This window comes from Gadus morhua, chromosome 2 (assembly GCF_902167405.1).
Source record: "Gadus morhua chromosome 2, gadMor3.0, whole genome shotgun sequence".
In the NCBI taxonomy this organism is placed as follows: domain Eukaryota; kingdom Metazoa; phylum Chordata; class Actinopteri; order Gadiformes; family Gadidae; genus Gadus; species Gadus morhua.
The window spans coordinates 19,685,335-19,712,253 of NC_044049.1; the positions used below are offsets into that span (position 1 = coordinate 19,685,335).

The window sequence follows — 26,919 nt, forward strand, 5'->3', positions numbered from 1 at the left end:
GATCTAACCCTTTTCCTAGAGGATATTCAATGAGTAACATTCAGTAATTTGGCAGACGCTGTTATTCTAATGACATGTAAGATAATTCTGAGCGGTGCGACCAAGTTTCAGAAAAATGAATGAATGACCGGACTGGAGTAGATCATCAGAGCACATGGTGATCATGTGTTTCCGCAGTATTATATTTAATTGTTTCTTCAGGGGCAGTAAGTATGAATGCACACTCTGTCACTAAGTTTATTTGTGTCTGTGTGTGTGTGTGTGTGTGTGTGTGTGTGTGTGTGTGTGTGTGTGTGTGTGTGTGTGTGTGTGTGTGTGTGTGTGTGTGTGTGTGTGTGTGTGTGTGTGTGCGGGGCAGATTATGTAATGTTTCATATATCCACTCTGAATGAGGTCATGGTTTAATACCTGGCTTATTCATGAACACACAAATACACACACACACACACACACACACACACACACACACACACACACACTCACACACACACACACACACACACACACACACGCAGACACAAACACACGCACAAACCTAATTAATGAGCGTCAGTGCATGTGAATTATTGAATGACTTAACAAACGACAAATGAACAAACAAATTAATTCCAGATTTCGTTGTTCAGCCTTGAACTGAATTGGAACAATAAGGAGAAACGTAAATATCAAGGACTTTAGGCATTGAGATCTGTGTGTTTTATGTGATTATTTCCTTAAAAATAAAATAATATTATACCAATGTTATCCATGCGTTTTACCAATATCAATCTTGATTGTTTAATCTTGGTTTAATGGGAACAAATATTTATAAGAAATACTTCACAGCCAATTGGAGGTATGGGATGCTATTTATAGCCAACATTTAGCAGACTTCTCCCACTATTTCTATTGGCCAATTAACAAACGGAAGAACAGGAAAGCTAAGGGGGAGAACACGCTCTGCCTGAGGTGTCACAGCAGGAGCCCCCCCCCCCCCCCCCCCCCCCCCACTGGGCTGATTTCACAGGAGGAGAGGGGAATGCTAATTGGCTTCTCATTGAGGTGTTGGCTGTGAAGCCGCTCTCCATGTATCTGTGTCTGTCTCTGAGAGGGACAGACAGGTGACCCTTAAGGCCAAAGTCTCTCCGACTCCGTAATCCGTAATCCGACTCCGTAACGACGGACACCCCTTGAGCATTAGCAGTTCTCCGTTGGGATGTTGGATACACTACTAACCATGTAAATAGTGTTTTAAATGAACTTCCAAAGCTTTTCAAATCTTATTTGGTGTTTTATTGGTTCTTAATGTGCAAATTAAACAACATACAAAGTAAATAAATTGCAAAGTAAATAATGTGCAAAGTGATTCCGGAAATTATTTTCAGGACCAATCACAGCCCTCCGTCTCCGTCCGTCTCCATTGCGTCGATGGATAGTTAAAAAATATTGGATGCGTCGTACACCTACGGAGAGGGTCTTCGTGTCTACGGACTGTGGCAACCCCTTTCGTCGGCGGCGGAGGTTCGGGAATGAAACAAGGAAGCAGGGTTGCTGTGCAACGGGTTTTATTACCGGCAGCTCAGGAAAAGGGAAATCTAACGCCTGGTTTCCACATACGTATGTTTTTCGTGTCCGTGCTTCCGTAAATTTACGGAAGGAGTCGCTAGTGTTTTACGTACGGGCATGAATTTATTTACGGACAAAAGATGTTAGGAGAAATCAGCGGATTGCTTACTCCGGGTAGGAAATGAGTGCCCAAATGAAGGAGTTCAAGTACCTCGGGGTCTTGTTCGCGAGTGAGGGTACTATGGAGCGTGAGATTGGCCGGAGAATCGGAGCAGCGGGGGCGGTATTGCGTTCGCTTTACCGCACCGTTGTGACGAAAAGAGAGCTGAGCCGCAAGGCAAAGCTCTCGATCTACCGGTCGATCTTCGTTCCTATCCTCACCTATGGTCATGAGGGCTGGGTGATGACCGAAAGGACGAGATCGCGGGTACAAGCGGCCGAGATGAGTTTTCTCAGAAGGGTGGCTGGCGTCTCCCTAACTCGGATTAGAGCCGCTGCTCCTTTACTTAGAAAGGAGTCAGCTGAGGTGGTTCGGGTATCTGGTAAGGATGCCCACTGGGCGCCTTCCTTGGGAGGTGTTTCAGGCACGTCCAGTGGGGAGGAGACCTCGGGGAAGACCCAGGACTAGTTGGAGAGATTATATCTCAACACTGGCCTGGGAACGCCTCGGGATCCCCCCGTCAGAGTTGGTCAATGTGGCCCGGGAAAGGGAAGTCTGGGGCCCCCTGCATGAGCTGCTCCCCCCGCGACCCGACCCCGGATAAGCGGATAGGAGACCGGTACTTTGGAACATGAGGATCGACATATACAGAGATAAAAACAAAACCAACAGGCTTGGAAAGAGATCGCTGAGGAGTTTGGCCTGCAAGGTACTTAGCCTACAAGTTTTGTGAAAAACATAAAAACTTTCATACGGTATCTCCGTAAAACGACGGCGAAAGTTAAATTTTTTGAACGTATATTACGGACATACCGGACAGAAATTGTACGGAGGGGAGGAGTCTCGGAGGAAAAACGGACATTACGGAGAATCACATAGGAATGAATGGACTTTCGGTCGGAGACGGTTGGATCGCATACGAGAATGTACGTATGTGGAAACGAGGCGTAACTAAGGTTCTTCCGTAATCGGGAATAAGGATGCGGGACTATAAGAATGTGTTTGTGATTGTGTGATGTGTGTTTATGTGTGTGCACGCACATGTGTGTGTTAGTGTGTGTGTGTGTGTGTTTGCATGAATGTAGGCATGTGTGTGCGGGTCTATTTGTTTTTGTGCATGTGTGTGTGTCTATTTGTTTTTGTGTATATGTTTATTTGTCTTTTATCTTATGTTTGTTTGTATGTGTATGAGTGTGTGTGTGTGTGTGTGTGTGTGTGTGTGTGTGTGTGTGTGTGTGTGTGTGTGTGTGTGTGTGTGTGTGTGTGTGCGTGCGTGTGTGCGTGTGTGTGGGGGGTATTCTTCCAGATCTAAACAGCTAACCTTAATGTTTTTTCCAGCTCTGATGGGAACCTGATGACAACATGATGGTTCTGTCACATTCGGTTATTACACAGACGCAGCCGACATGGAAAGGCTGTTACCAGGCCTCCCTTCATCACCCACAGACAAACACACACTCACACACACGAACAAACACACACAAACACTCACACACACACACACATATATACAGAGATATAGACACACACACACAGATACACATGCACACACACACACACACACACACACACACACACACACACACACACACACACACACACACACACACACACACACACACACACACACACACACACATATACAGAGATATAGACACACACACACAGATACACATACACAGATAAACACACACCCACAGAAACACACACACACGCACACACTCACACAAACAGATACACTGACACACACAGATACAAAGACACAGATAAACGCACACACACACAGATACAGAGACAGACAGACACACACATACACACACAAACACACACACACATACTTACGTTTTCCAAATGTTCTCCATATTTCACCTTCTCTCCCTCCTCTCCTGGAGCCGTCCTCCTCTTCCTCCTTTCCCTGTATTCCTCTCTCTGGATAATCACCGTGCCGCTCAGAAGGGGCCCCTGAATTATTGATTCCTGGGTCGGGATTAAAAGATAGCGGAGGGTGGAGGGGCTATCGGAGCGTGTGATGGAAAATCTACATGTTGTTACGTTTTTGGTCTATCTATGAACTTACTATTTTGTGTGATGCATATATTGCCTGCCTTCTACTCTCCTTATGGGTCATCTAAAGTGTGAACCTTCTAGGGTCGTGTGATGCATTTTTATTGCCTGCCTGTTTCCTATGTTTTCGTGTGTTGTAAATCATCTGTCATGCAATCCTTTGTTGTATGGGCCTGTTCCTCGAGTTCCTGGCTAGCGTCAACGAAGCAAAAGGGTTACATGGCACGGCCGCCGACCCCTCCAAATGGCATCCAGGGGAGCTTCAATTGTAATGATAACCATCTGGTAAACAAAGGCTTTTGGTTTATTGGGGGACACACCCCCTCCAGAACCCAACCGAAGTGAATAAGAACTCATTGATTCGAACACTCAGTGGACTTCTCCCGAGCGTACCTTTAGAGTATGAAGTAGCACGCAAAGAGAAGCTCCCATCTGAGGCCTCAGATTATTGTAATGTTTGCCTGTTATGTTGTTTGTTGATGCATGTTGTGATGTATCTTTGTTCGTACTTTTATTACAAATATATATGACCACCAATTGTCAACAGTATTGTGTGCTTTTTGCATCTAAATATCTCATCTGTCTTAGACGCAAACTCTGATAGAGAAATTGCCACGACAAGCTCCAGAGGCGGGGGGGGGGAAGGCAGCGAGGGAGGAAGACCGGAGATGGAGACAAAGGAGAGGAGGCAAGGAGGGAAGGAGCAGTGAATCTAGGAGGGAAGGAAGGGAATAAATGATTTGAAGAAGGAAAGAACAAGGCAGAGACGGAGATAACCGGTGGAACAAAGATTGAAAGGAGGTAAAGTAAGTAAGGAAATAAATCTATTTCCAGATGAAGGGCATGTAATGAAAGTACTGCTCAGACACACCCTGACTGACCAGCAGTCCTTCGTCAGGACGACCATGACGACTTCAGCGCAGACGTTCCCCCAGAGGACAGCTGCTCTCCTGATTGGAGAACGCGGTGGTGCTCTATGTGAAGTCAGAGTGTGATGGGAGCCATCAGGGCAGCTACCCCAGGACACGCCCCAGAATGATGACCTCTTGACCTGGAACAGAAGTGAAGGAGAAGTTTGAAATTTGTTTTCATAATTTATTTAAGAAATAAGGTTCATTGCAAAGAAATGATATGCATGAATATAATACCATAAAGTATTCATTAAATACAGTTGCCTGTAATTAATTAATCTGTACTATTTTTTGGTAATTAATCTGCTTGGCCGTGTTCACATGTAGCGTTTTTTTAAATCTGCCAGCGCTTGTTTTACATTATATTCCTATTGAGCAGAGCGTTTCTGGAAAAGCGTTTTCTTTCTGCTATACGGAGCGTTGAAAACAGTTCAACTTTCAGGAACAAAGCGGCCGAAGTCAGGCGTCTTTGGCAACTGACCAATCAAAAGCGGAACATTGACACTTCGTCACAAAGGAAACTCTTAACAGTCAAAACAAGAAACAATGGCGGACAAAGGCTGTGTGCAAATCTAGCGTTTTTTGTAATCGGGAAAAGTTGAGGGAACCGTTTAAAAAAATAAATAAAAAGCTGGTGGCTTTTTTTGTCCTAAAAGCGCTGAGAGTGATTTTTCTATTGCCTAGCAAAGAACCCATTCTAGACCCGACGTAACTCGCCTACTACGTATCCAGGCTAGAGCCCATTAGACATGTCGTAAATCTCGACATGTTCTGTAATTAGAACTATTAATCGCTCCACCGGCACTTTCCCGAGTGATTTGTCCACCATTGTTTCTTGGTTTGACAGTTGAGAGTTTCCTTCGTGACGAAGTATCAATGTTCCGCTTGTGATTGGTCAGTCGCCAAAAAGACACCTGACGTCGGCCGCTTTCTTCCTGAAAATTTAACTTATTATAACCCTCTGTATGGCAGAAAAAAAAAACCCCCACCACCCCCCAGACTCGTTGATGGGTCTGAGGTTTACACAGTTCGCCGCCTGCTCGACGTCCGCCGTCGGGGTCGGGGGCCACCAGTACCTGGTGGACTGGGAGGGCTACGGCCCCGAGGAGAGGAGCTGGGTCCCTGCCCGGAACATTGTTGACCCCTCGCTCATCAAGGACTTTCACCGTCAGCATCCCGCTCCTACCTCGGTCAACGCCAGGAGGCGTTGGTAGAGGGGGGGGGTACTGTCAGGATCCTCGCATGGACTGTTGTTTTTGTCTCCCCCTACCTGTTGGAGTGTGATAGTTCGGGGCTTTGTTTATGTTTGGAGCCATGTGTTGGTCATGTGTCCGGGGTGACACCCATGTCCTTATTTGGGCGACTTCCTGTCTTTTGTTTGTGCCCTCCATTTTCTCTGTCCACCTGTCCCTCATCTTGCGTTGATTGGTGGAGTATTTAAACGCTGCCCTTTCTGCTCACTTTGTCAGATCGTCACGTTAGGTACTGTTTGCTACCCGACTGCCACGTGAGTGCGACTAGCGTGAAGCTCTTAAAGAGAAACTATTGTTTACTGTTCTTCCCGGTTTTGAACCCTGCCTGTTTTGGACTAAGCCTTCTGCCTATCGGTTTTGGATCTCTTGCCTGTACCTGGCCGCCAGTATCTGTCTGCCTGCCTGCCTGTTTACGAACCCTGCCTGTACCTGGATTCTGATTTGCCCGCTGGACTGTATGGAAATAAACCCTTTTTTGATCTGCTATTGATTCCCGTTCTGTGTCGTGACAGTACGATCTGACCAAGATGGAATCAGCAGATCTGGATCAGGTGAAAGCTGTGCTGGAGAGGCAAGGAGCGCTTCTCGGTCAACATCAAGCCCAGCTTCAGACAGTTGAAGATTCTCTGGGGGCCATCGCGACCAGCATCACAGACTTGGCGGCCCAGCTGCAGCAGGTCCAATTGGCCCTGGTGCGGCCACCCCAGCCTCAACTGGCGACACCGCCCGACCCCCCCGTTCCACCTGGTAACCTGTTCCGAGAGCCCCGTCTGCCAGCTCCTGCACTTTATGCCGGGGAACCTGGAACCTGCAGATCGTTCCTTTCACAATGTTCGCTGGTGTTCCAGCTGCAGCCCGCCACCTTTCCGTCGGATCAGTCCCGGGTTGCTTATGTCATTACCCTCTTGGCGGGCCGTGCAAGAGAGTGGGGAACTGCGGTTTGGGACTCCAACTCCCCAGTCTGTCTCAGCTATCAGTCATTCATAGATGAGATGAAGAAGGTCTTTGATCGCTCGGTGCACGGGAGAGAGGCCGCCCGAGTGATGTTGCAGATCCGTCAAGGCAAGAGGTCTGCTTCTGACTATGCAATAGACTTCCGCACCCTCGCCGCCACCAGTGGATGGAATTCAGATGCCCAGTATGATGCCTTCCTCTATGGACTCTCTGAGGCCATCAAGGATGAGGTCGCCACCCGTGAGCTGCCTTCCACCTTTATGACCTCGTTGAGCTTGCCATCCGAGTGGACAAACGCCTGAAGCAGCGCGCCGGGGAGCGAGAGTTCCGCCCTCCTCCGAGGTCACCCGCCTCGGAGGCCCCTCTCCCGTTCCTGCCTGCGCCAGCTTACCCCAGCCTACCAGAGCCCATGCAAGTGGACCGTACCCATCTGTCCCCAGCCGAGAGACAGAGAAGAAGGGACACCAATTCGTGCATGTATTGTGGTAAACCGGGTCATTACTCCGCCCAATGCCCGGCAAAAGGCAACGCTCACCCGTAGAAGGGGGATTACTGGTGAGCGTCACCCCTCTTCATCCCTCTGCTACCACCCGTACCCTTGTCCCTGCCACGCTCGTTACAGGAGCTCATTCCCACCTCGTGTCTGCACTTATTGACTCGGGAGCGGATGGCAACTTCATGGACACCTCCCTGGTCTCTGAGCTACGCCTCGTCCCAGCCCAGCTGAAGTCCCCTCTGGAGGCAAGAGCACTAACCGGAGCAAGGTTCTCCCGGATAACCCATGTCACGCCCCCGGTGAGTCTACTCATTTCTGGCAATCATCAAGAGGACCTAGTGTTCCATATGTTAGACTCACCAACTGCTCCCATCGTCCTCGGCCGGCCCTGGCTGGTAAAGCACAATCCACACATTGATTGGGCTAATAACACCATCCTTGGCTGGGGCACATTCTGTCTGAATAACTGCCTTAAGAGTGCCCTTACCCCCCCGCCTGCAGTCTCACCAGCCACAGATGATTCCATGGATCTGTCTGAAGTACCACCTGAGTACCTGGATCTCAAGGCTGTGTTCAGTAAAGCCCGTGCAACCTCCCTGCCACCGCACCGACCCTATGACCTGGCCATCGAGCTTCTACCTAGTACGTCACCTCCTAGGGGCCGTCTCTATTCCTTGTCTTCTCCCGAGACCGCAGCTATGAACAAATACATCTGTGAATCACTAGCTGCCGGTATTATCCGCCCCTCTTCCTCGCCTGCTGGTGCCGGGTTTTTCTTCGTAGGGAAGAAGGACGGCACCCTGCGTCCTTGTATAGACTATAGGGGCCTAAACAACATCACTGTGAAGAACCGCTACCCTCTGCCTTTGATGTCCTCAGCTTTTGAGTTGTTGCGGGGGGCCAAGATTTTCACCAAGTTGGATCTCCGCAGTGCTTACCATCTGGTCCGAGTAAGGGAGGGGGATGAATGGAAGACTGCATTTAATACTCCTTCAGGTCACTATGAGTATTTAGTCATGCCTTTTGGTCTCACCAACTGCCCAGCTGTGTTCCAGGGTATGATTAATGATGTCCTGAGGGATATGCTTAACAAGTTTGTTTTTGTTTACATAGACGACATTTTGATTTTTTCTCCGTCGGTTTCCCAGCACTCCCAACATGTCCGTAGTGTCCTGCAGCGCCTTTTGGAGAACCAACTGTTCGTTAAAGCGGAGAAATGTGAATTTCACAAAGAGACTGTTTCCTTCCTGGGGTATGTCATCACAGCTGGAGGGGTCCAGATGGATGGCCCGAAGGTAAAAGCAGTCACCGACTGGGAACGTCCAACATCTAGGCGGGAACTACAAAGATTCCTGGGATTTGCTAACTTCTACCGGCGGTTCATCCGCAACTACGGTTCTCTGGCTGCTCCCCTAACCGCTCTAACCTCCTCCAGGGTGAAGTTCACTTGGTCACCAGCTGCCGAGGCGGCGTTCAACGACCTGAAGAGTCGTTTCACATCGGCCCCGATCTTGAGCCAACCCGACCCTGACCGTCAGTTTATCGTTGAGGTGGATGCCTCAGATGTTGGGGTGGGGGCCATTCTTTCTCAGAAGTCTGGGGCAGATCAGAAGGTCCACCCCTGTGCATTCTACTCCCACAAACTCACTCCCACTGAGCGCAATTATGACATTGGCGACAGAGAGCTGTTGGCAGTAAAATTGGCCCTAGAGGAGTGGCGTCATTGGCTGGAGGGAGCTAAGGAGCCATTTTTAGTTTGGACGGATCATAAGAATCTGGAGTATCTACGTTCGGCTAAACGCTTAAATCCCAGGCAATCTCGTTGGTCTCTGTTTTTCACCCGTTTTGACTTTTGTCTGTCCTTCCGACCAGGATCCAAGAATGGTAAACCGGATGCCCTGTCTCGTCAGTTCCCAGATTCGGATCCTGCTCCTGCACCTAGCACCGTCCTGTCCCCACAGTGCCTCATAGGAGCTGCTAGATGGGATATTGAGACCATTGTCCGCACAGCCCTGTCTGGTGAGTCCGGCCCCAGCACTTGCCCTCCTAACTGTCTTTTCGTACCACAATCCGTCCGCTCCCAGGTCCTGCAATGGGGTCACTCATCCAAGCTGACCTGTCATCCGGGTGTCAGACGTACCACTGCGTTAATCAAGCAACGCTTCTGGTGGCCTGCTATGGAGCGGTGTGTGCGTGAGTTTGTGGAAGCCTGTTCTGTATGTGCCCAGAATAAACCATCAAACCTTCCACCTGCTGGCTTTCTACAACCCCTACCAGTACCCAGGAGACCCTGGTCCCACATTGCCCTGGACTTTGTCACTGGTTTGCCACCTTCTCACGGTAACACTACAATCCTCACTGTCGTTGATCGCTTTTCCAAATCTGTGCACTTGGTCCCCTTACCCAAGTTACCCTCTGCCAAGGAGACAGCGGACTTACTCGTGCAGCATGTCTTCAGGCTACACGGGCTCCCAGTGGATGTGGTCTCAGACAGAGGTCCCCAGTTCACCTCTAATTTTTGGCGTGCTTTTTGCAACCTTCTCGGTGCGAAGGTCAGTCTGTCCTCAGGCTTTCATCCCCAGTCAAATGGCCAGTCGGAGCGAGCCAACCAGCAGATGGAGACAGCGTTGCGGTGCCTGACGTCACAGGACCCTACAGCCTGGAGTCTTCAGCTGCCATGGGTGGAGTACTCCATGAACTCCTTGCCATCTGCGTCTACTGGTCTGTCTCCGTTCCAGTGCTGCCTCGGCTACCAGCCTCCATTGTTCCCGACCCAGGAGGAGGAGGTTGGGGTTCCCTCAGCACAGACATTCATCCGACGCTGTCGCAGAACGTGGAGGCGGACCCGGGCCGCCATTCTTCGCTCACAGACCAGAATGAAGAGTCAGGCTGACCGTCGCCGCATCAAAGCTCCCCACTACACCCAGGGGCAGCGGGTGTGGCTTTCCACGCGTGACCTTCCTCTGAAGGTGACTTCCCCAAAATTGAATCCACGCTTCATCGGCCCCTACGCCATCTCCCAGGTGGTCAACCCCTCTGCGGTTCGCTTGAACCTCCCTCCTGCCCTCCGCTGCATCCACCCCACCTTCCATGTGTCCCGTGTCAAGCCCTTCCGGTGTTGCCGTCCGGGTTCCAACTCCGGCCCCAAACCCCCACCACCCCCCAGACTCGTTGATGGGTCTGAGGTTTACACAGTTCGCCGCCTGCTCGACGTCCGCCGTCGGGGTCGGGGGCCACCAGTACCTGGTGGACTGGGAGGGCTACGGCCCCGAGGAGAGGAGCTGGGTCCCTGCCCGGAACATTGTTGACCCCTCGCTCATCAAGGACTTTCACCGTCAGCATCCCGCTCCTACCTCGGTCAACGCCAGGAGGCGTTGGTAGAGGGGGGGGGTACTGTCAGGATCCTCGCATGGACTGTTGTTTTTGTCTCCCCCTACTTGTTGGAGTGTGATAGTTCGGGGCTTTGTTTATGTTTGGAGCCATGTGTTGGTCATGTGTCCGGGGTGACACCCATGTCCTTATTTGGGCGACTTCCTGTCTTTTGTTTGTGCCCTCCATTTTCTCTGTCCACCTGTCCCTCATCTTGCGTTGATTGGTGGAGTATTTAAACGCTGCCCTTTCTGCTCACTTTGTCAGATCGTCACGTTAGGTACTGTTTGCTACCCGACTGCCACGTGAGTGCGACTAGCGTGAAGCTCTTAAAGAGAAACTATTGTTTACTGTTCTTCCCGGTTTTGAACCCTGCCTGTTTTGGACTAAGCCTTCTGCCTATCGGTTTTGGATCTCTTGCCTGTACCTGAAAAGCGTTTTCTTTCTGCTATACGGAGCGTTGAAAACAGTTCAACTTTCAGGAACAAAGCGGCCGAAGTCAGGCGTCTTTGGCAACTGACCAATCAAAAGCGGAACATTGACACTTCGTCACAAAGGAAACTCTTAACAGTCAAAACAAGAAACAATGGCGGACAAAGGCTGTGTGCAAATCTAGCGTTTTTTGTAATCGGGAAAAGTTGAGGGAACCGTTTAAAAAAATAAATAAAAAGCTGGTGGCTTTTTTTGTCCTAAAAGCGCTGAGAGTGATTTTTCTATTGCCTAGCAAAGAACCCATTCTAGACCCGACGTAACTCGCCTACTACGTATCCAGGCTAGAGCCCATTAGACATGTCGTAAATCTCGACATGTTCTGTAATTAGAACTATTAATCGCTCCACCGGCACTTTCCCGAGTGATTTGTCCACCATTGTTTCTTGGTTTGACAGTTGAGAGTTTCCTTCGTGACGAAGTATCAATGTTCCGCTTGTGATTGGTCAGTCGCCAAAAAGACACCTGACGTCGGCCGCTTTCTTCCTGAAAATTTAACTTATTATAACCCTCTGTATGGCAGAAAAAAACACTGGGAGTGTCAGGATCCTCGCATGGACTGTTGTTTTTGTCTCCCCCTACCTGTTGGAGTGTGATAGTTCGGGGCTTTGTTTATGTTTGGAGCCATGTGTTGGTCATGTGTCCGGGGTGACACCCATGTCCTTATTTGGGCGACTTCCTGTCTTTTGTTTGTGCCCTCCATTTTCTCTGTCCACCTGTCCCTCATCTTGCGTTGATTGGTGGAGTATTTAAACGCTGCCCTTTCTGCTCACTTTGTCAGATCGTCACGTTAGGTACTGTTTGCTACCCGACTGCCACGTGAGTGCGACTAGCGTGAAGCTCTTAAAGAGAAACTATTGTTTACTGTTCTTCCCGGTTTTGAACCCTGCCTGTTTTGGACTAAGCCTTCTGCCTATCGGTTTTGGATCTCTTGCCTGTACCTGGCCGCCAGTATCTGTCTGCCTGCCTGCCTGTTTACGAACCCTGCCTGTACCTGGATTCTGATTTGCCCGCTGGACTGTATGGAAATAAACCCTTTTTTGATCTGCTATTGATTCCCGTTCTGTGTCGTGACAGGGAGAGGTGTTTTAAAAAACGGCCGTCCTGACGTTATGATACTATTGTAGAGTTATGTAAATGATGAGACAAGAGACGGAGATGGGTCGAGTCAGCTTTACTCTCCACTTCAAAACAAAGAAGAGTTACTCGAACATGAGTTCTAACGAAACTGCCGAGAATCGGAACTGTCGTAAAACCAGAACTGTTTACCTTAAAGGTACAGTCCCTTGGTGAATGTCTACACAGCAGTTGTGGGTCACCACACAGGCCCCCCAGAATTCACCCAAACCAACAGGTCCAGACCAAACAGGTAACCCACAGAGAACATCGGACACCCACTAGCGTTAAACAGAATATCTAGTACAGAACAGTCGCTAGAAAAATCAACGCCTAGGGGGGCGGACCAGGCGGCCAGAACGGCTGCGCCCAACAGGAGAAGGGCAAGAGGCAGGAGCAGGTGTTGAGGCCGCCGCAGGGTCAGGGGTCGAGGCTGCCGCAAGCGGGCGCCCCCGCCGCGAGGGCTGAGCCAGCTGGAGCGGTTCGCCAGCACCCACATGAGCAGGCTTGAGCCGGTCTATAGCCACCCGCTCAGGCCTGCCCCCCATATCCACAACAAAGTTCTTAGGCCCACCCTCCAAGACGCGGAAGGGCCCATCGTAGGGGGGCCGCAGCGGGGTACGGTGGCCATCGTGGCGGATGAAGACGTACTTGGCCGACGGTAAATCCTTGGGAACGTAGGACCGGGGGAGGCCATGGCAATACGTCGGAACGAGAATGAAAGCGTCCGCAATGTCCCGGGACGCAGCACGATGGGAGGCAGCCGACCATGGGGCCGTGGCATCCGGACGAAAAACTCCCCAGGGACACGCAGGGGCTGGCCGTACACCAGCTCTGCCGACGAGGCCTGAAGATCGTCTTTGGGGGCGGGCGGTCAGCCCAGTCGCTGCCCGTAAGGCTGGCCCTGAGCGCGACCTTCATGTCCCGATGAAACCGCTCGCAAAGCCCGTTGCTCTGTGGGTTATAGGCTGTGGTACGGTGGACCGTCACCCCCAGGACCCCAGCGACCGCAGTCCAAAGCTCCGACATGAACTGCGGCCCCCGGTCAGAGGAAATGTCTGACGGTGTGCCGAAATGGGCCACCCAAGCCATAACGAAAGCCCGGGCCACCTCAGCTGCTGTATTGGAGGACAGGGGAACCACTTCTGGCCACCTGGTGGTCCGGTCCACCATGGTGAGGAGGTAGGTGTAACCACGGGAGGGTGAAAGCGGGCCCACCAGGTCCACATTCACGTGGTCGAAACGAGTGCCAAGGGGGCTTTGGTATGCCGAGTCACCTTCGCACGCTGGCACGCCACACAGACAGCGGCCCAGGCCCTGACGTCCTTCCGCAGGCCCGGCCAGACGAACTTGGCCCCCACAAGCTTGGCAGAGGCCTTCACCCCCGGGTGGGAAATGCTGTGGATCGTGTCGAAAACTTTACGCCTCCAGCCAGCAGGCACCATGGGGCAGGCATTGGCCAGTGGAGACGTCGCAGAGGAGCGCAGTGTTGGCCGTGCCAAATACCACATCCTCCATGAGGAGTGCCGTGGGGGCTGTCCTGTAGGCCTGCACCTCAGAGTCCGTAGCCTGATCCCCAGCCATAGCTGCGTAGTCGAGGCCCAAGTGGACGGAACCAATAACCACCCGAGAGAGGCAGTCGGCTACAAAATTGTCTTTGCCGGTCACATGCTGAACGTCAGTGGCGTACTCTGAGATGGCGGAGAGCTGACGCTGCTGTCGACCAGACCATGGCTCCGAAGACTTGGCCATGGCGAACGTCAACGGCTTGTGGTCAACAAAAGCCGTGAACCGACGGCCCTCCAACAGGAAGCGGAAATGACGGGTGGCGAGGAAAAGAGCTCCCTGTCGAAAGCGCTGTATTTCCTCTCGTTGTCGCGGAGCTTCCTGCTGAAAAAGGCCAGCGGCTGCCAGGCTCCGCCCACCCACTGCTCACACACAGCCCCCACGGCGTAATCAGAGGCGTCCGTAGTAAGAGCAACAGGGGCGCTCGGAGACGGGTGCGCCAGCAGAGCAGCGTTGGCCAACACGGTTTTGGCAGCATCGAAGGCAGCCGTCATCTCTGTGGACCAATCCAACACGTCTGCAGGCTTCCTGCCCCGCAAGGCATTGTACAAGGGTCGCATGAGCTGGGCCGCATGAGGGAGGAAACGGTTATAGAAGTTCACCATGCCCAGGAACTCCTGCAGGGACTTCACAGTGCGCGGGCGTGGGAAACTGGCGATGGCGTCCACCTTGGCCGGGAGGGGAACCGCCCCCTGCGGGGTGACGTGGTGGCCGAGGAAGGTGATGGATGACCGGCCAAACTCGCACTTGGCCGGGATGACAATGAGACCATGCTCACTGAGCCGACCGAAGAGCTGCCGTAGATGCTTCAGGTGGTCGTCCGCGGACGCACTGGCAACGAGGAAGTCATCCAGATAGACGAACAGGAACGGCATGTCCCGCAGCACAGAATCCACGAGGCGCTGGAACGTCTGTGCTGCACCCGAGGCCGAAAGGCATCCTCAGGAATTCAAAAAGTCCAAAGAGCGTGATTACCGCCGTCTTGGGGACATCCTGCGGGGGGACGGGCACTGGTCCACCTTTGAAAAGACGGCGGCGCCAGCCAGGTGGGGGGAGAAATCCTGAATGTGCGGTACCGGGTACCGGTCGGGGGTGGTGGCGTTATTCAAGCGACAGAAACACCACAGGGACGCCAACCGCCATCAGCCTTGGTCACCATGTGCAGGGGGGAGGCCCACGGACTATTGGAACGGCGTACGATGCCGAGGCGCTCCATGGTGGCGAACTCCTCCCTGGCGATCGCGAGCTTGGCAGAGTCGAGGCGGCGGGCCCATGCATAGACCGGTGGGCCAACCGTGGTGATGTAGTGCTCCACACCATGCTTAGCCACAGCCGATGAAAACGTGGGCGTGGGGATGTCAGGAAACTCAGCCAGCAGGCGTTGATACAGGTCCCCGGTGGCAAACGTGTTCGCAAGACAAAGCCCCCCCACCCCCCCCAGCATGCAGGGGAACGAAGCAAAGGAGAGGGCGTCGATCAGGCGGCAGTTCGTAACATCCACCAGCAGCCTGTATGCGCAGAGGAAATCCGCCCCCAGGAGTGGCTTAGATAGGCAGCCATGACGAAATCCCAGCCAAAACGCCGGCTGCCGAAACACACATCCACATACCTCGTGCCGTAGGTACGAATGGGTGTGCCGTTGGCGGCGTCCATCGCGGGGCCATGGCTGCCAGCCATAGTGTCCACAGGCGTTGCCGGCAGGATGCTGCGCTGAGCCCCAGAATCGACCAGAAGCCGCCGGCCGGACAAGGTGTGAGTGACGAACAACAGCCTGCAGTCCCGACCAGCGCTCACAGCTGTTAATGAGCGCTGGCCCGGGCTTTTCCCGGGGCCCCAAAACTGCAAGGCTGGCGACACTGCTTGGCCTTGGCCCCAAACCTGGCGTGGTAGTAACAACACCCGTCGTCACGCTGTCGGCGGGCGGTCACAGCGGCTGCGGTGTCCGGGTCGTACACGGGGGGCGGAAACGGGGCCGACGTGTGCTGGGGGGGCAACAGCGCATGAACAAACTGCTGCCTGTTGGCGAGGAAAATCCTGTCGGCCTCCACAGCCACCGCCCGGTAGTCCTTGGAGGCAAAGAGGGGTGAGCTGGCCAGTGCGGTTCGCACGGGTGCTGGAAGCTGCCGCAGGAAGATGTGGGCGAAAAGGAAGGAGGGATCCGCCGAGCCCAGCACAGCCAGCATCCTCCTCAACTCGGACGGTTTGCTGTCGCCCAGGCCGTTCAGGGAAAGCAGGCGGTCCGCCTTCTCCAGCTCCGACAGTTCAAAAAGGTCCACCAGGAACGCCTTGAGCGCATCGTACTTGCCGACAGCTGGAGGAGCCTCCAACCGTGCCATACAACCGCCATTAAACCTCCTTAAAGTTTGAACAGATAATCATAATCAACGAAAACCAAACATCCTGTCAGAAGTGGGATTCGAACCCACGCCTCCAGAGGAGACTGCGACCTGAACGCAGCGCCTTAGACCGCTCGGCCATCCTGACGTATGACTAAATCCATTTAAAATCAAGAAACACAATACACTTTTTTTTTCTTACTTAGGCCTTAAGTTCCCAAAGGAACATAGGCCATCGACGAAACCCCTCCATCCTCTCCTGTCTTGGGCCCTCCACGCCAGTTGAGGCCAGGACAGCCCTTCTTTCTTAATTTCCTGTTCTGTGGTTCTTCTCCAGGTGGTTCTCGGTCTGCCTCTCTTCCTCTTGCCCTGTGGGTTCCAGGTTAGGGCTTGCTTCATGATTGACTTCTGTCTTCTGAGTGTATGGCCAATCCACTTCCATTTCCTCCTCCGGATTTGGGTTTCTATTGTTTCTTGTTTGGTGAGTTCCCACAGGTTGGCGTTTGAGATGGTGTTGGGCCAGTAGATTCCCAGGAGGCGTCTGAGGCACCGGTTGGTGAAAGTCTGCAGCTTACTGAGTATGTTAGTGGTGGTCTTCCAGGTTTCAGAGCCATATAGAAGGGGGGACTTGACGTTTGAGTTGAAGATTTGTAGTTTGGTCTTGAGTGACAGGTTTTTCATCTTCCAGATATTGTTGAGCATGTTGAATGTTGCCCTTGCCTTTCCAATTCTGGCTCGGACGTCCTCCTCTGTACCACCATCCACAGAAATGATAGTCCCCAGGTATGTGAAGCTGGCTACTTCCTCTAGTTGGTTTTGGTTCATGGTTATAGGAGTGTTGTTGTTGCTGTTAATTCTCATTACTTTGGTTTTTGATGAGTTAATTTTGAGCCCGAGCAGAGCAGCGGTATCCTCTAGCTTGCCTGATTTTTCCTGCATCTGTTGATGTGTGTGAGCCAGTAGTGCCAGGTCATCAGCAAAATCCAGATCTTCTAGCTGCTCTGTCAGGCTCCACTGTATGCCAGTTCGGCTATTGCAGGTTACTTGTATCATGATCCAACCCAGTCGCCAAGAAAAAACGTTGACGGTGTACGTTTCCATGAACACTGGATACGTAGCATTTCAACGTAAAAAATAGCGTGTTATACCTACAGTATCCACACGTGCCGCTGTGGAGGCGGGTTTCGGGGTTTGGGTTTCACGGCTTTCGCGGCAAATTGTGGACACGATTGTTTAGGGGGGGGGGGAGGTGGACTGTTGTTGAACGGGGAGGGGGGGACGACGACACACTTTTGTTGAGGGGGGGGACGACGAAACGTTTGTTGAGGGGGGGGGGGGGAGACACGTTTGTAGGGGGGGGCACGCTCGACAACGAGAGTTGGTTTTTATTGAACGCTCGACAACGAGAGTTGGTTTTTAGTGAACGAGACTTCAACACGGAACAGCTGCACGAAACGATGGTCACGTCACTCTCGGTGACGGTGTCGACAACAATGAACACACAAACAATGTTAATAGAACAACACACAACCACATAACATCCCGAACCCATTAACCCCACTTAATCCTAACAACAAAACAAGTTAACAAAAGCCCCATTTGTCAACTGACAACCCCAATTCCCAGAATCCCCCGCGGCTCCGGAACACGGCGTAGCTTATATTAATCTTTATTATCTGAATGGGAAATGCAATATTTTAGGACAGATACACCATTAAACGCGTTTCTAATGACATTTCTAGCGAGAAATTTACATTTTCCTTACATAATCTTCAGTCAGTGAATGTGTATGATCTTTATTAATCTTTATTATCTGAATGGGAAATGCAATATTTTAGGACCGATTCAGCGTTAAACGTGTTTCTAATACCATTTCTAGCGAGAAATATACTTTTTACTTGCATAATCTTCAGTCAGTGATTGTGTCTGATCTTTAGTTTTATAGTTATTAGGATTTGATCGGCTCGCTCGCATGTTTCAACAACGTCAGGTTGTTAGGAATAGGGACGCTCCTTTCGCTAAACTAGCAGCTCACGTGCTTCCTGCGTTTGTGTTATTAAACTGTTACTTTATGTAACTTTTAATGATATCATCTTGTTAGAAACAGGTATATCTGAGAGCCAACCCAGTCGCCAAAAGCATACGTTGACAGTGTACGTTTCGTGAACACTGGATTACGTCGCCATTCAACATAAAATAGCGTGTTATACACACACGCACGCACACACACACAAGCACACACACGCACACGCACGCACAGACACACACACAGACACAGACGCACACACAGACGCACACACAGACGCACACGGTGCATTTCGCTGCTAAAACAAAAAAAAATTTTACCCAAATATTATTACTAAAGAACCGTTTTCCAAAGAACGAAATGTAAACCAATGCATTCTGAATGGGAGTGTTTCTCAGATTTTTCCATGCTACACAGAACGAAATGTAAACCCATGCAAATAAAGACTTCATGGTCATAATAATTTAAATATCATTAATCTCCTGAGTGTGTTGGGTGGCATTCTATTTTTTTCAACGGGGCTGCATCCAGTCACTTGGCCGTCATGGTTGCTATGGTGGTTGCTATCGACCGCCCCCTCTAATCCTTACATGGCTCTAAAAACCACGCGGCAAAGGAGCTGCCGTAAATGTTGTTGTTTTTGTCGTAAACTGGGGTCCGACGGTTAAAAAATAGACAGATATTCCGAGGTATCCTTAAAAGGCAGCTTGGATGTTTTTATTTTCTGCAGATTAGACTTCTTCTATAACCTATTTTTGAAAGCAAAACACCGAGTTCATTGATTTAACGAGGCAGGGTTATTTGAAACAATTTATTCAATAAATATTTGTGAGAGGTCATTCCTTCTCCTGAGTTTGCTTCCTATTTATGTCTAGTGTACACCCCTACTGTCCAAAAGCATTCCCCCCCCCCAATATGGATTTGGAGAGTTGTTGCCACGTCCCAGTGGTGGAAGTATCATATAATATTGTTACGTATTTTAAGAATCTAAGCTACCCACACATAGACCAAATGAAGCAGGACCAAACATATAAGCCGTAAATACTATACATAGCCACTAGGGGAGCAAGACCTTATTGAAGGCGGCTCCACCACAGAAGGCATCACCTGAAGAAGCCGAAGCCACCACGCCCACTAGGCCACGCCCACTTGACGGTCCCTTACCTGTGCCCACTAGGTGAAGGGGCCAGAGATTTTCAGCGACACCCGCGAAGGGTCACGGGCCTCTGCCCGTGGCCCATAGTAGCCAGAGTTATTATCTCTCACACGTGTTCTACACGATTCCTAGACTTTCGTTCCATAGCCAGTTACCATGCCGAAACATGCAGACTTTAACAATAAACTGAGTTAAAGCAATCCCGGATTTTGAACCTTTCCTTGAAGAAATACGTAATAATATGAAAGAGGGCATTCAATTATACTACAATGATCAATTAGGAGGCCGAAGCCCTAAAGGAAGTGATGCAATAGGTGACTGAGGCGAGAACATTTAAGTAAACTGTACCTTGGGGTCTCTTATATATCAAAGTGGGTTTCAAAGGACGCATATACGCTTCAACCTGTGGCTCCAGCCCTACAGGAAATGACTCAGCAAGTGCTCCATCTCGTTGCACCTGCACCCAGCGGCTCGCTTGCAAGATTTTGGCCTGAAGTTCTTCCCAGACCTATACCCTAACAGTCCAACATGCATATCTGAGAATCAGGCCTCTCTTCATTAATGACAAAATGTTATGAGAGAAATACAGATTCACTTTTTGTTATCTCATAAGCGGCGTGGTGCCGGCTCCTTTTGACCTTTTGACCCCAGACTTCAAAGACGTGGCCACAGGCCAGCTGTGTCTACCAGTGGAGGCTTCTCCATTGAGGAGAGGGAGGAAGATCCTCCCTAATATTGTTGAGAATAAAAAATTTAGATTGCCCCGACTATTGTAATGAATGCCCTTAAATATGACTACTTTATTGCCTTTGAATATATAATGTTCGTTTCCCTGGGTAAAGGGACATTAGCACCCCCTATCGCCTATTGACAATTACTTCAGGGAGGAACGTCCTCCCTCTGCCGCCGTCCACTCCCATTCATTTTCCCGAAAGTACTGGCGGCCGGTGGATAACATGGGTTTCAATGGGAGAGAGGAGGAAAATCCTCCTCTGAGTGGGTGGGACCTTGAGGGGTCTGATTCGCGCAAAAATCTATCCGTCTGCGCTATGAACCAATAAGCAGGATCCCTGGATGTTGAGCAGTGTTGCCAGATTGGTCCGATTTCCCACCCAATTGGGCTACTTTTAACCATGTTAGGCTGGAAAAATTATCATTGGGCGGGAAATCTGCCCAATCTGGCAACGCTGTCGAAAACAAACCCGGTCTGCATTGCCGCGGTGCTCAGTCTGAGAGACGCAGAGTAAGTGAAATCTGCGATAGCGAGATCCTAAATGCACAATGGAAACATTGGAAACGGAGGACATTGTTAACGTCTTATTACAAAAACCATTCCATTCATTCAGAAAGAGGTAGACCACTTCCCAAAATCAAGGTCATCAGAAGTAATGGCAACGTCAGTGTTGTGAGTGCTACATGGTTTGCTAGGTACGCATGACTTACTGGTAGCATTACAAGCAATTGTAACTGAAAATAAACATAGCTAAATAACTTCAGTCAGTGAGGGCAAAAATAGGCCCAATAATAGGCCCAGATTATTTTATTTACTTTTACAAATCAATAGTAGGCCTGATTTGACTAATATGCTTTGCATCCTTTCCTTCTCAAATTACAGTGATGCCACTGGTGGCTTTGTATACATTTTGTTCACATAACTCCCTCCCTGCTATTTTGTAGTTCACCAAAACACCCTGAAACAACTCGAGTCTCACATTCTTATGCCACCATACACCAACAGTGCAAGCAGGCCAATGGCAACCAAGCGCGCAGTCCTTCCTCCCTCACTTTAAAAACCACCAGCCGCCACTGGTGTCTACACACATTAAGCCACAAATGTACACCTCCATCCCGCAAAAAATGGGGCCTAGAAACTAACCTCTGTCTTATGTACAGTGACTGTACTGTTGGAGGTCACGCCCCTTTTCCGGCCTTTTCGAGATAGCTAGGGATGCTAAAATGTTTACACACATTTCCCGGGGCCCCGAGAACGAAATATCCAAGATTTGTAGTTCTAGCCCATAGAGAAAGAAAGTTTTCCCAAATGGACTGTCATTTGGACAAAGCCCCTTCAGAAGTGTTGCCTGCGAGACCTAATGGTTCAGAATGTGGTTGAAAAACAGTTTTTGAGATAGGAAGGTCCTATCTTGGCCCTGTCGGACCCCGAGTGCAGGAAGGGGGGGCCTGGACTTTCATAATCTTCGCTCGGTGAATGTAAAGGATGTTTGGTCGGATGTTATGACGAAGAATCATAATGTGAATGGGAATATTCTATTAATGTCTTGATATCATCTTTCGTCTCAACACTTCTGCTGCAGCCGCTTAAAGTCTCACTCCGAGAACCTTAAAACATGAATCAATCCATTAGAAGTATGAAAATATCTTCCCGGTCGTGCAACAGGGCAAACAAGGTGTCCTTTGACATCTACGTTTCGAGACGATTGCAACAGTGCCACACATGATCATATTTGAATATGTTTCGGGGTAGTAATTAGCTGTCGATTTTGGAGGCCTTTATCAATAATGACCAGCTATAGATTTGCTTCCCGATGGAGATTTTTGACAAATTACATGTTAATTAGCATCTACACGTTAAGCTGAGTCCAATGAGATCAAGCTCGCCCTCTTGCTACACCGAGATCATGTCCTAGACCTAGGTGTACCATGTAAAATACATGTTACCATTAGCTAGAGTGTCATGCTTGGTGTCATTGGACTCAGCTCAACGTGCAGATGCTAAATAACATGTCATTTGTCACAATTTTTTATTGGGAAGCAAATCAATAGCTGCTCATTATTGATTAAGGCCTCCAATTTCGACAGCTAATTACTACCATTAAACTTGTTCGAATATGCTCATGTGTTGCAATCGCCTGGAAGCGTAGATGTTGAAGGACACCTTGTTCGTCCTCCTACGCCACCGGGAAGATATAATTACATGCTTCTGATTGACTAATGAATTGATTCAGCTATTCCCCCAGAAGTCTGGGGTCAAAAGGTCAAAAGGAGACGGCACCAGCCCCGTTGAAAAAAATAGAATACCACCCAACACACTCAGGAGATTAGTTAGTTAGTCCTCTTCGTGCTTGGTAGCACATAAGGTCTTCACCAACGAACGCCAATGCTGCCTGTCTGTTGCCCAATGTTGCACTTGGCCCCAGGACCATCCCAGTTGTTACATCTCCTTCTCCACAGATCTTCTCCATGTCTCTTTTGGTCGGCCTTGTTTTCTTGTCCCAGGTGGTGTCCATCTCATGGCCACCCTTGGGATAGCGCTTGGGTCCATTCTGCACACATGTCCGATCCACATCCACCTTCTGTTTTTGATAACATTTGACAGGGGTCTCATGTCTGTTCTACTGTAGAGGTCTTCATTTGAGATTGTCCTAGGCCAAAATATTCCCAGTATCCTCCTAAGGCTTCGAGTCTGGAATATATCTAGCTTGTGGCAGATGGTCTGTGTCACTTTCCATGATTCTGCTCCATACAGGACGTTGCTCTTGAATATCCTCAGCTTTGTCTTTATGCTGATCTTTGAAGTCTTCCATATTTTTTCTTAGTGCTGCAAACGCTCCCCTAGCCTTATTGATCCTGCCCTGGACATCTGCCCCTGAATCTCCATCTGTTGTTATTTTACTGCCTAAATAGGTGAATTCTTGCACCTCTTCCACGTTCATGTTATTGATGGTGAGCGGCTGGTTGGATTTTGAGTTTATTTTCATGACTTTAGTCTTGTCACTGTTGATATTTGGCCCAATCTGTTTGCCATATGTTGCTAAGTCTTCTGTTTTGCCTTGGATGTCCTTTTGGCGATGGGCTAACAAAGCAATATCATCTGCAAAATCAATGTCCTCCAGAATTTCTGTGAATGTCCACGATATTCCTCTTTTGTTGTTTCCCTTTGTTTCTTTCATAAGCCAGTCTATGCAAAGTGAGAAAAGTAGTGGGGATAGCAAACAGCCTTGCTTGACTCCTGTTTTTATAATGAATTCTTCAGTGAGATTGGATCCACAGATAACTTTGGCACCAAAGTCTCTGTATAGCATCTTGATTACTACTCAGGAGATTAATGATATTTAAATTATTATGACCATGAAGTCTTTATTTGCATGGGTTTACATTTCGTTCTGTGTAGCATGGAAAAATCGGAGAAACACTCCCATTCAGAATGCATTGGTTTACATTTCGTTCTTCGGAAAACGGTTCTTTAGTAATAATATTTGAGGGAATATTTTTTTGTTGTTGTTTTAGCAGCGAAATGCACCGTGTGCGTGTGTGTGTGTGTGTGTGTGTGTGTGTCTGTGTCTGTGTGTGTCTGCGTGTGCGTGTGTGTGCTTGTGTGTGTGTGCGTGCGTGTGTGTGTATAACACGCTATTTTATGTTGAAATGCGACGTAATCCAGTGTTCACGAAACGTACACTGTTAACGTATGCTTTTGGCGACTGGGTTGGCTCTCAGATATACATGTTTCTAACAAGATGATATCATTAAAAGTTGCATAAAGTAACAGTTTAATAACACAAACGCAGGAAGCACGGGAGCTGCTAGTTTAGCGAAGGCAGCGTCCCTATTCCTAACAACCTGACGTTGTTGAAACATGCGAGCGAGCCGATCAAATCCTAATAACTATAAAACTAAAGATCAGACACAATCACTGACTGATGATTATGCAAGTAAAAAGTATATTTCTCGCTAGAAATGTTATTAGAAACACGTTTAACGGTGAATCGGTCCTAAAATATTGCATTTCCCATTCAGCTAATAAAGATTAACTAGAACTGCAAGCAGTTATGCAGGGGTCCAAGAAGTGTGCATTTCGCCGGCACAACGCGACAAGAAATGTGTGTTCCGCCGGCACAACGCGAAGCATGTGTTCGAAACGCTACCCTGAACCTGTGGATACAAAGGATTTGACTGTGGTAGGAGTAGCGAGAAGTCAGTGTAGCGCTTTCGCGGCGAAATTTTGTAGAAGATATACAATCGATCCTAGGGGGCACCATAAACGATCCTTGTTTATGGTGCCCCCTAATGGCGAAATTTTCCGAAATTTTTATCGAACGACATTAAGGTTAGCACCAACATGTGTGTGAAATTTGGACTCGATCCGATGTCTAATTTTGGATTTCTTTGGATTTTTGATTTTCCACGTCTAATTTAGCTAATATACCAATATTCCAAGCGCTACCGTTTCGTCGTCGAAGGTCGGATCAAAAAAGTGTTCGAATTTTATTTTTTGTGTGTGTCAGACGATGTCGTGTGCAAAGTTTGGTGTTGATCGGGCGAGAAATGTGGGAGGAGTAGCGAAAAAACAGTTTTGCGGTTTTCGCGATTTAGCGAAAAATATTCATAGACGCAAATGGGCGTGGCCTAGGCCAAAAGATGCAGCAGACTCCAGTGCATCTGTGCGTACACGTTTTTGGACTCTGGGAGGTTCGGTGTGGGAGTTATAGCCGCAAACGCGTATTCCATGGTATAGCGCCACCTAGTGGCCGGCATGTCTGGATTTGGTCGTCTGCCTAGAACTCACGTACCTGGATCTAGTCATGCAATTGGCGTGTGTGCACCATTTACGGTTTGGGCTGTGGTACCACTTCTACTTGGGAATAATAATAATAACTAGAACTGCAAGCAGTTATGCAGGGGTCCAAGAAGTGTGCATTTCGCCGGCACAACGCGACAAGAAATGTGCGTTTCGCCGGCACAACGCGAAGCAAGTATTCAAAACGCTACCGTGAACAACATGTGGATATGAAGGTTTTGACTGTGGGAGGTTCGGTGTGGGAGTGATAGCCTAAAACGCGTTTTCAGAACATTCCATTGGCCAAATAGGAGATAGACAATGTCGTCGTTTTTTGGCGCCGCCCTGTGGCGAAATTGTCCAAGGACAATTTTCCTTTGCCAAATAACTCCCGCCCATATTAATAATTCTTGGCCATATTTTCTATATAGACTCGGGTTTGCCCCTTGATGGTTTCTCTTGAGTTTGAAGAACATTCCTTTGGCCAAATAGAAGATATACAATTTCCTCGTTTATTGCGCCCCCTAATGACGAAATTTTCCGAAATTTTTATCGAACGTCATTAAGGTTAGCACCAACATGTGTGTAGAATTTGGACTCGATCCGATGTCTAATTTTGGATTTTTTTGGATTTTGGGTTTTCACGTCTAATTTAGCTAATAAACAAATATTAAAAACGCTACCGTTTCGTCGTCGAAGGTCCGATCAAAAAAGTGTCTATCATTTCTATGCGTGTGCGTCTGAAGATGCCGTGTGCAAAGTTTGGTGTCGATTGGTCAAGAAATGTGGGAGGAGTAGCGAAAATACAGTTTTGCGGTTTTCACAATTTTGCGAGAAAAAATTCCAGACGCAAATGGGCGTGGCCTATGCCAAAAGTTGCAGCAGACTCCAGTGAATATGTGTGTACAAGTTTTTGGACTGTGGGAGGTTCGGTGTGGGAGTTATAGCCCCAAACGCGTTTTCCCTTGGTATAGCGCCACCTAGTGGCCGGCGTGTCTGTATTTTTGTGGTCTGCGTAATGTTCACGGACCTGGATGTAGTCATGCAATTGGCGTGTCGGCACCATTTACGGTTTGGGCTGTGGGCCCACTTCTAGAGGGAAATAATAATAATAATAATAATAATAAAAATCCTTACAAAAACAATAGGGATCCAACCTGTTGGCTTGGACCCCTAACTAGAACTGCAAGCAGTTATGCAGGGGTCCAAGAAGTGTGCATTTCGCCGGCACAACGCAAAGCATGTGTTCGAAACTGAGAAACGGCGTATGCCAAAAGATGCAGCTGACTCCAGTGAATCTGTGGATACAAAGGTTTTGACTGTGGGAGGTTCGGTGTGGGAGTTTTAGCCCAAAACGCGTTTTCAGAACATTCCATTGGCGATTAGGAGATGTATTATTTCGTCGTTTTTTTTGCGCCCTCTTGTGGCGAAATTTTGCAAAGACAATTTTCCTTTTCCAAATAACTCCCGCCCACATTAATAATTCTTGACCATAATTTTTATATAGACTCGGGTTTGCCCCGTGATGGTTCCCTCATAGTTTGAAGAACATTCCTTTGGCCAATTAGAAGATATACAATTTCCTCGTTTATGGCGCCCCCTAATGGCGACATTTTCCGAAATTTTTATCGTACGACATTAAGGTTAGCACCAACATGTGTGTAAAATTTGGACTCGTTCCGATGTCTAATTTTGGATTTCTTTGGATTTTTGATTTTCCACGTCTAATTTAGCTCATAAACCAATATTCAAAACGCTACCGTTTCGTCGTCGAAGGTCGGATCAAAAAAGTGTTCTAGCATTCTTTGCGTGTGCGTCTGAAGATGCCGTGTGCAAAGTTTGGTGTCGATTGGTCAAGAAATGTGGGAGGAGTAGGGAAAAAACTGTTTTGCGGTTTTCGCGATTTTGCGAAAAAAAATTCTGGACGCAAATGGGCGTGGCCTATGCCAAAAGATGCAGCAGA

At 49.1% G+C, this 26,919-nt stretch overlaps 1 non-coding gene across 1 annotated transcript; it reads right to left on the reverse strand.

Moving 5' to 3' along the window:
* Window positions 1-16,324: 16,324 nt before the first annotated feature.
* trnal-cag (transfer RNA leucine (anticodon CAG)) lies at window positions 16,325-16,407 on the reverse strand. Its single transcript has one exon. It is a non-coding gene; the product is annotated as a tRNA-Leu (tRNA).
* Window positions 16,408-26,919: the final 10,512 nt, after the last annotated feature.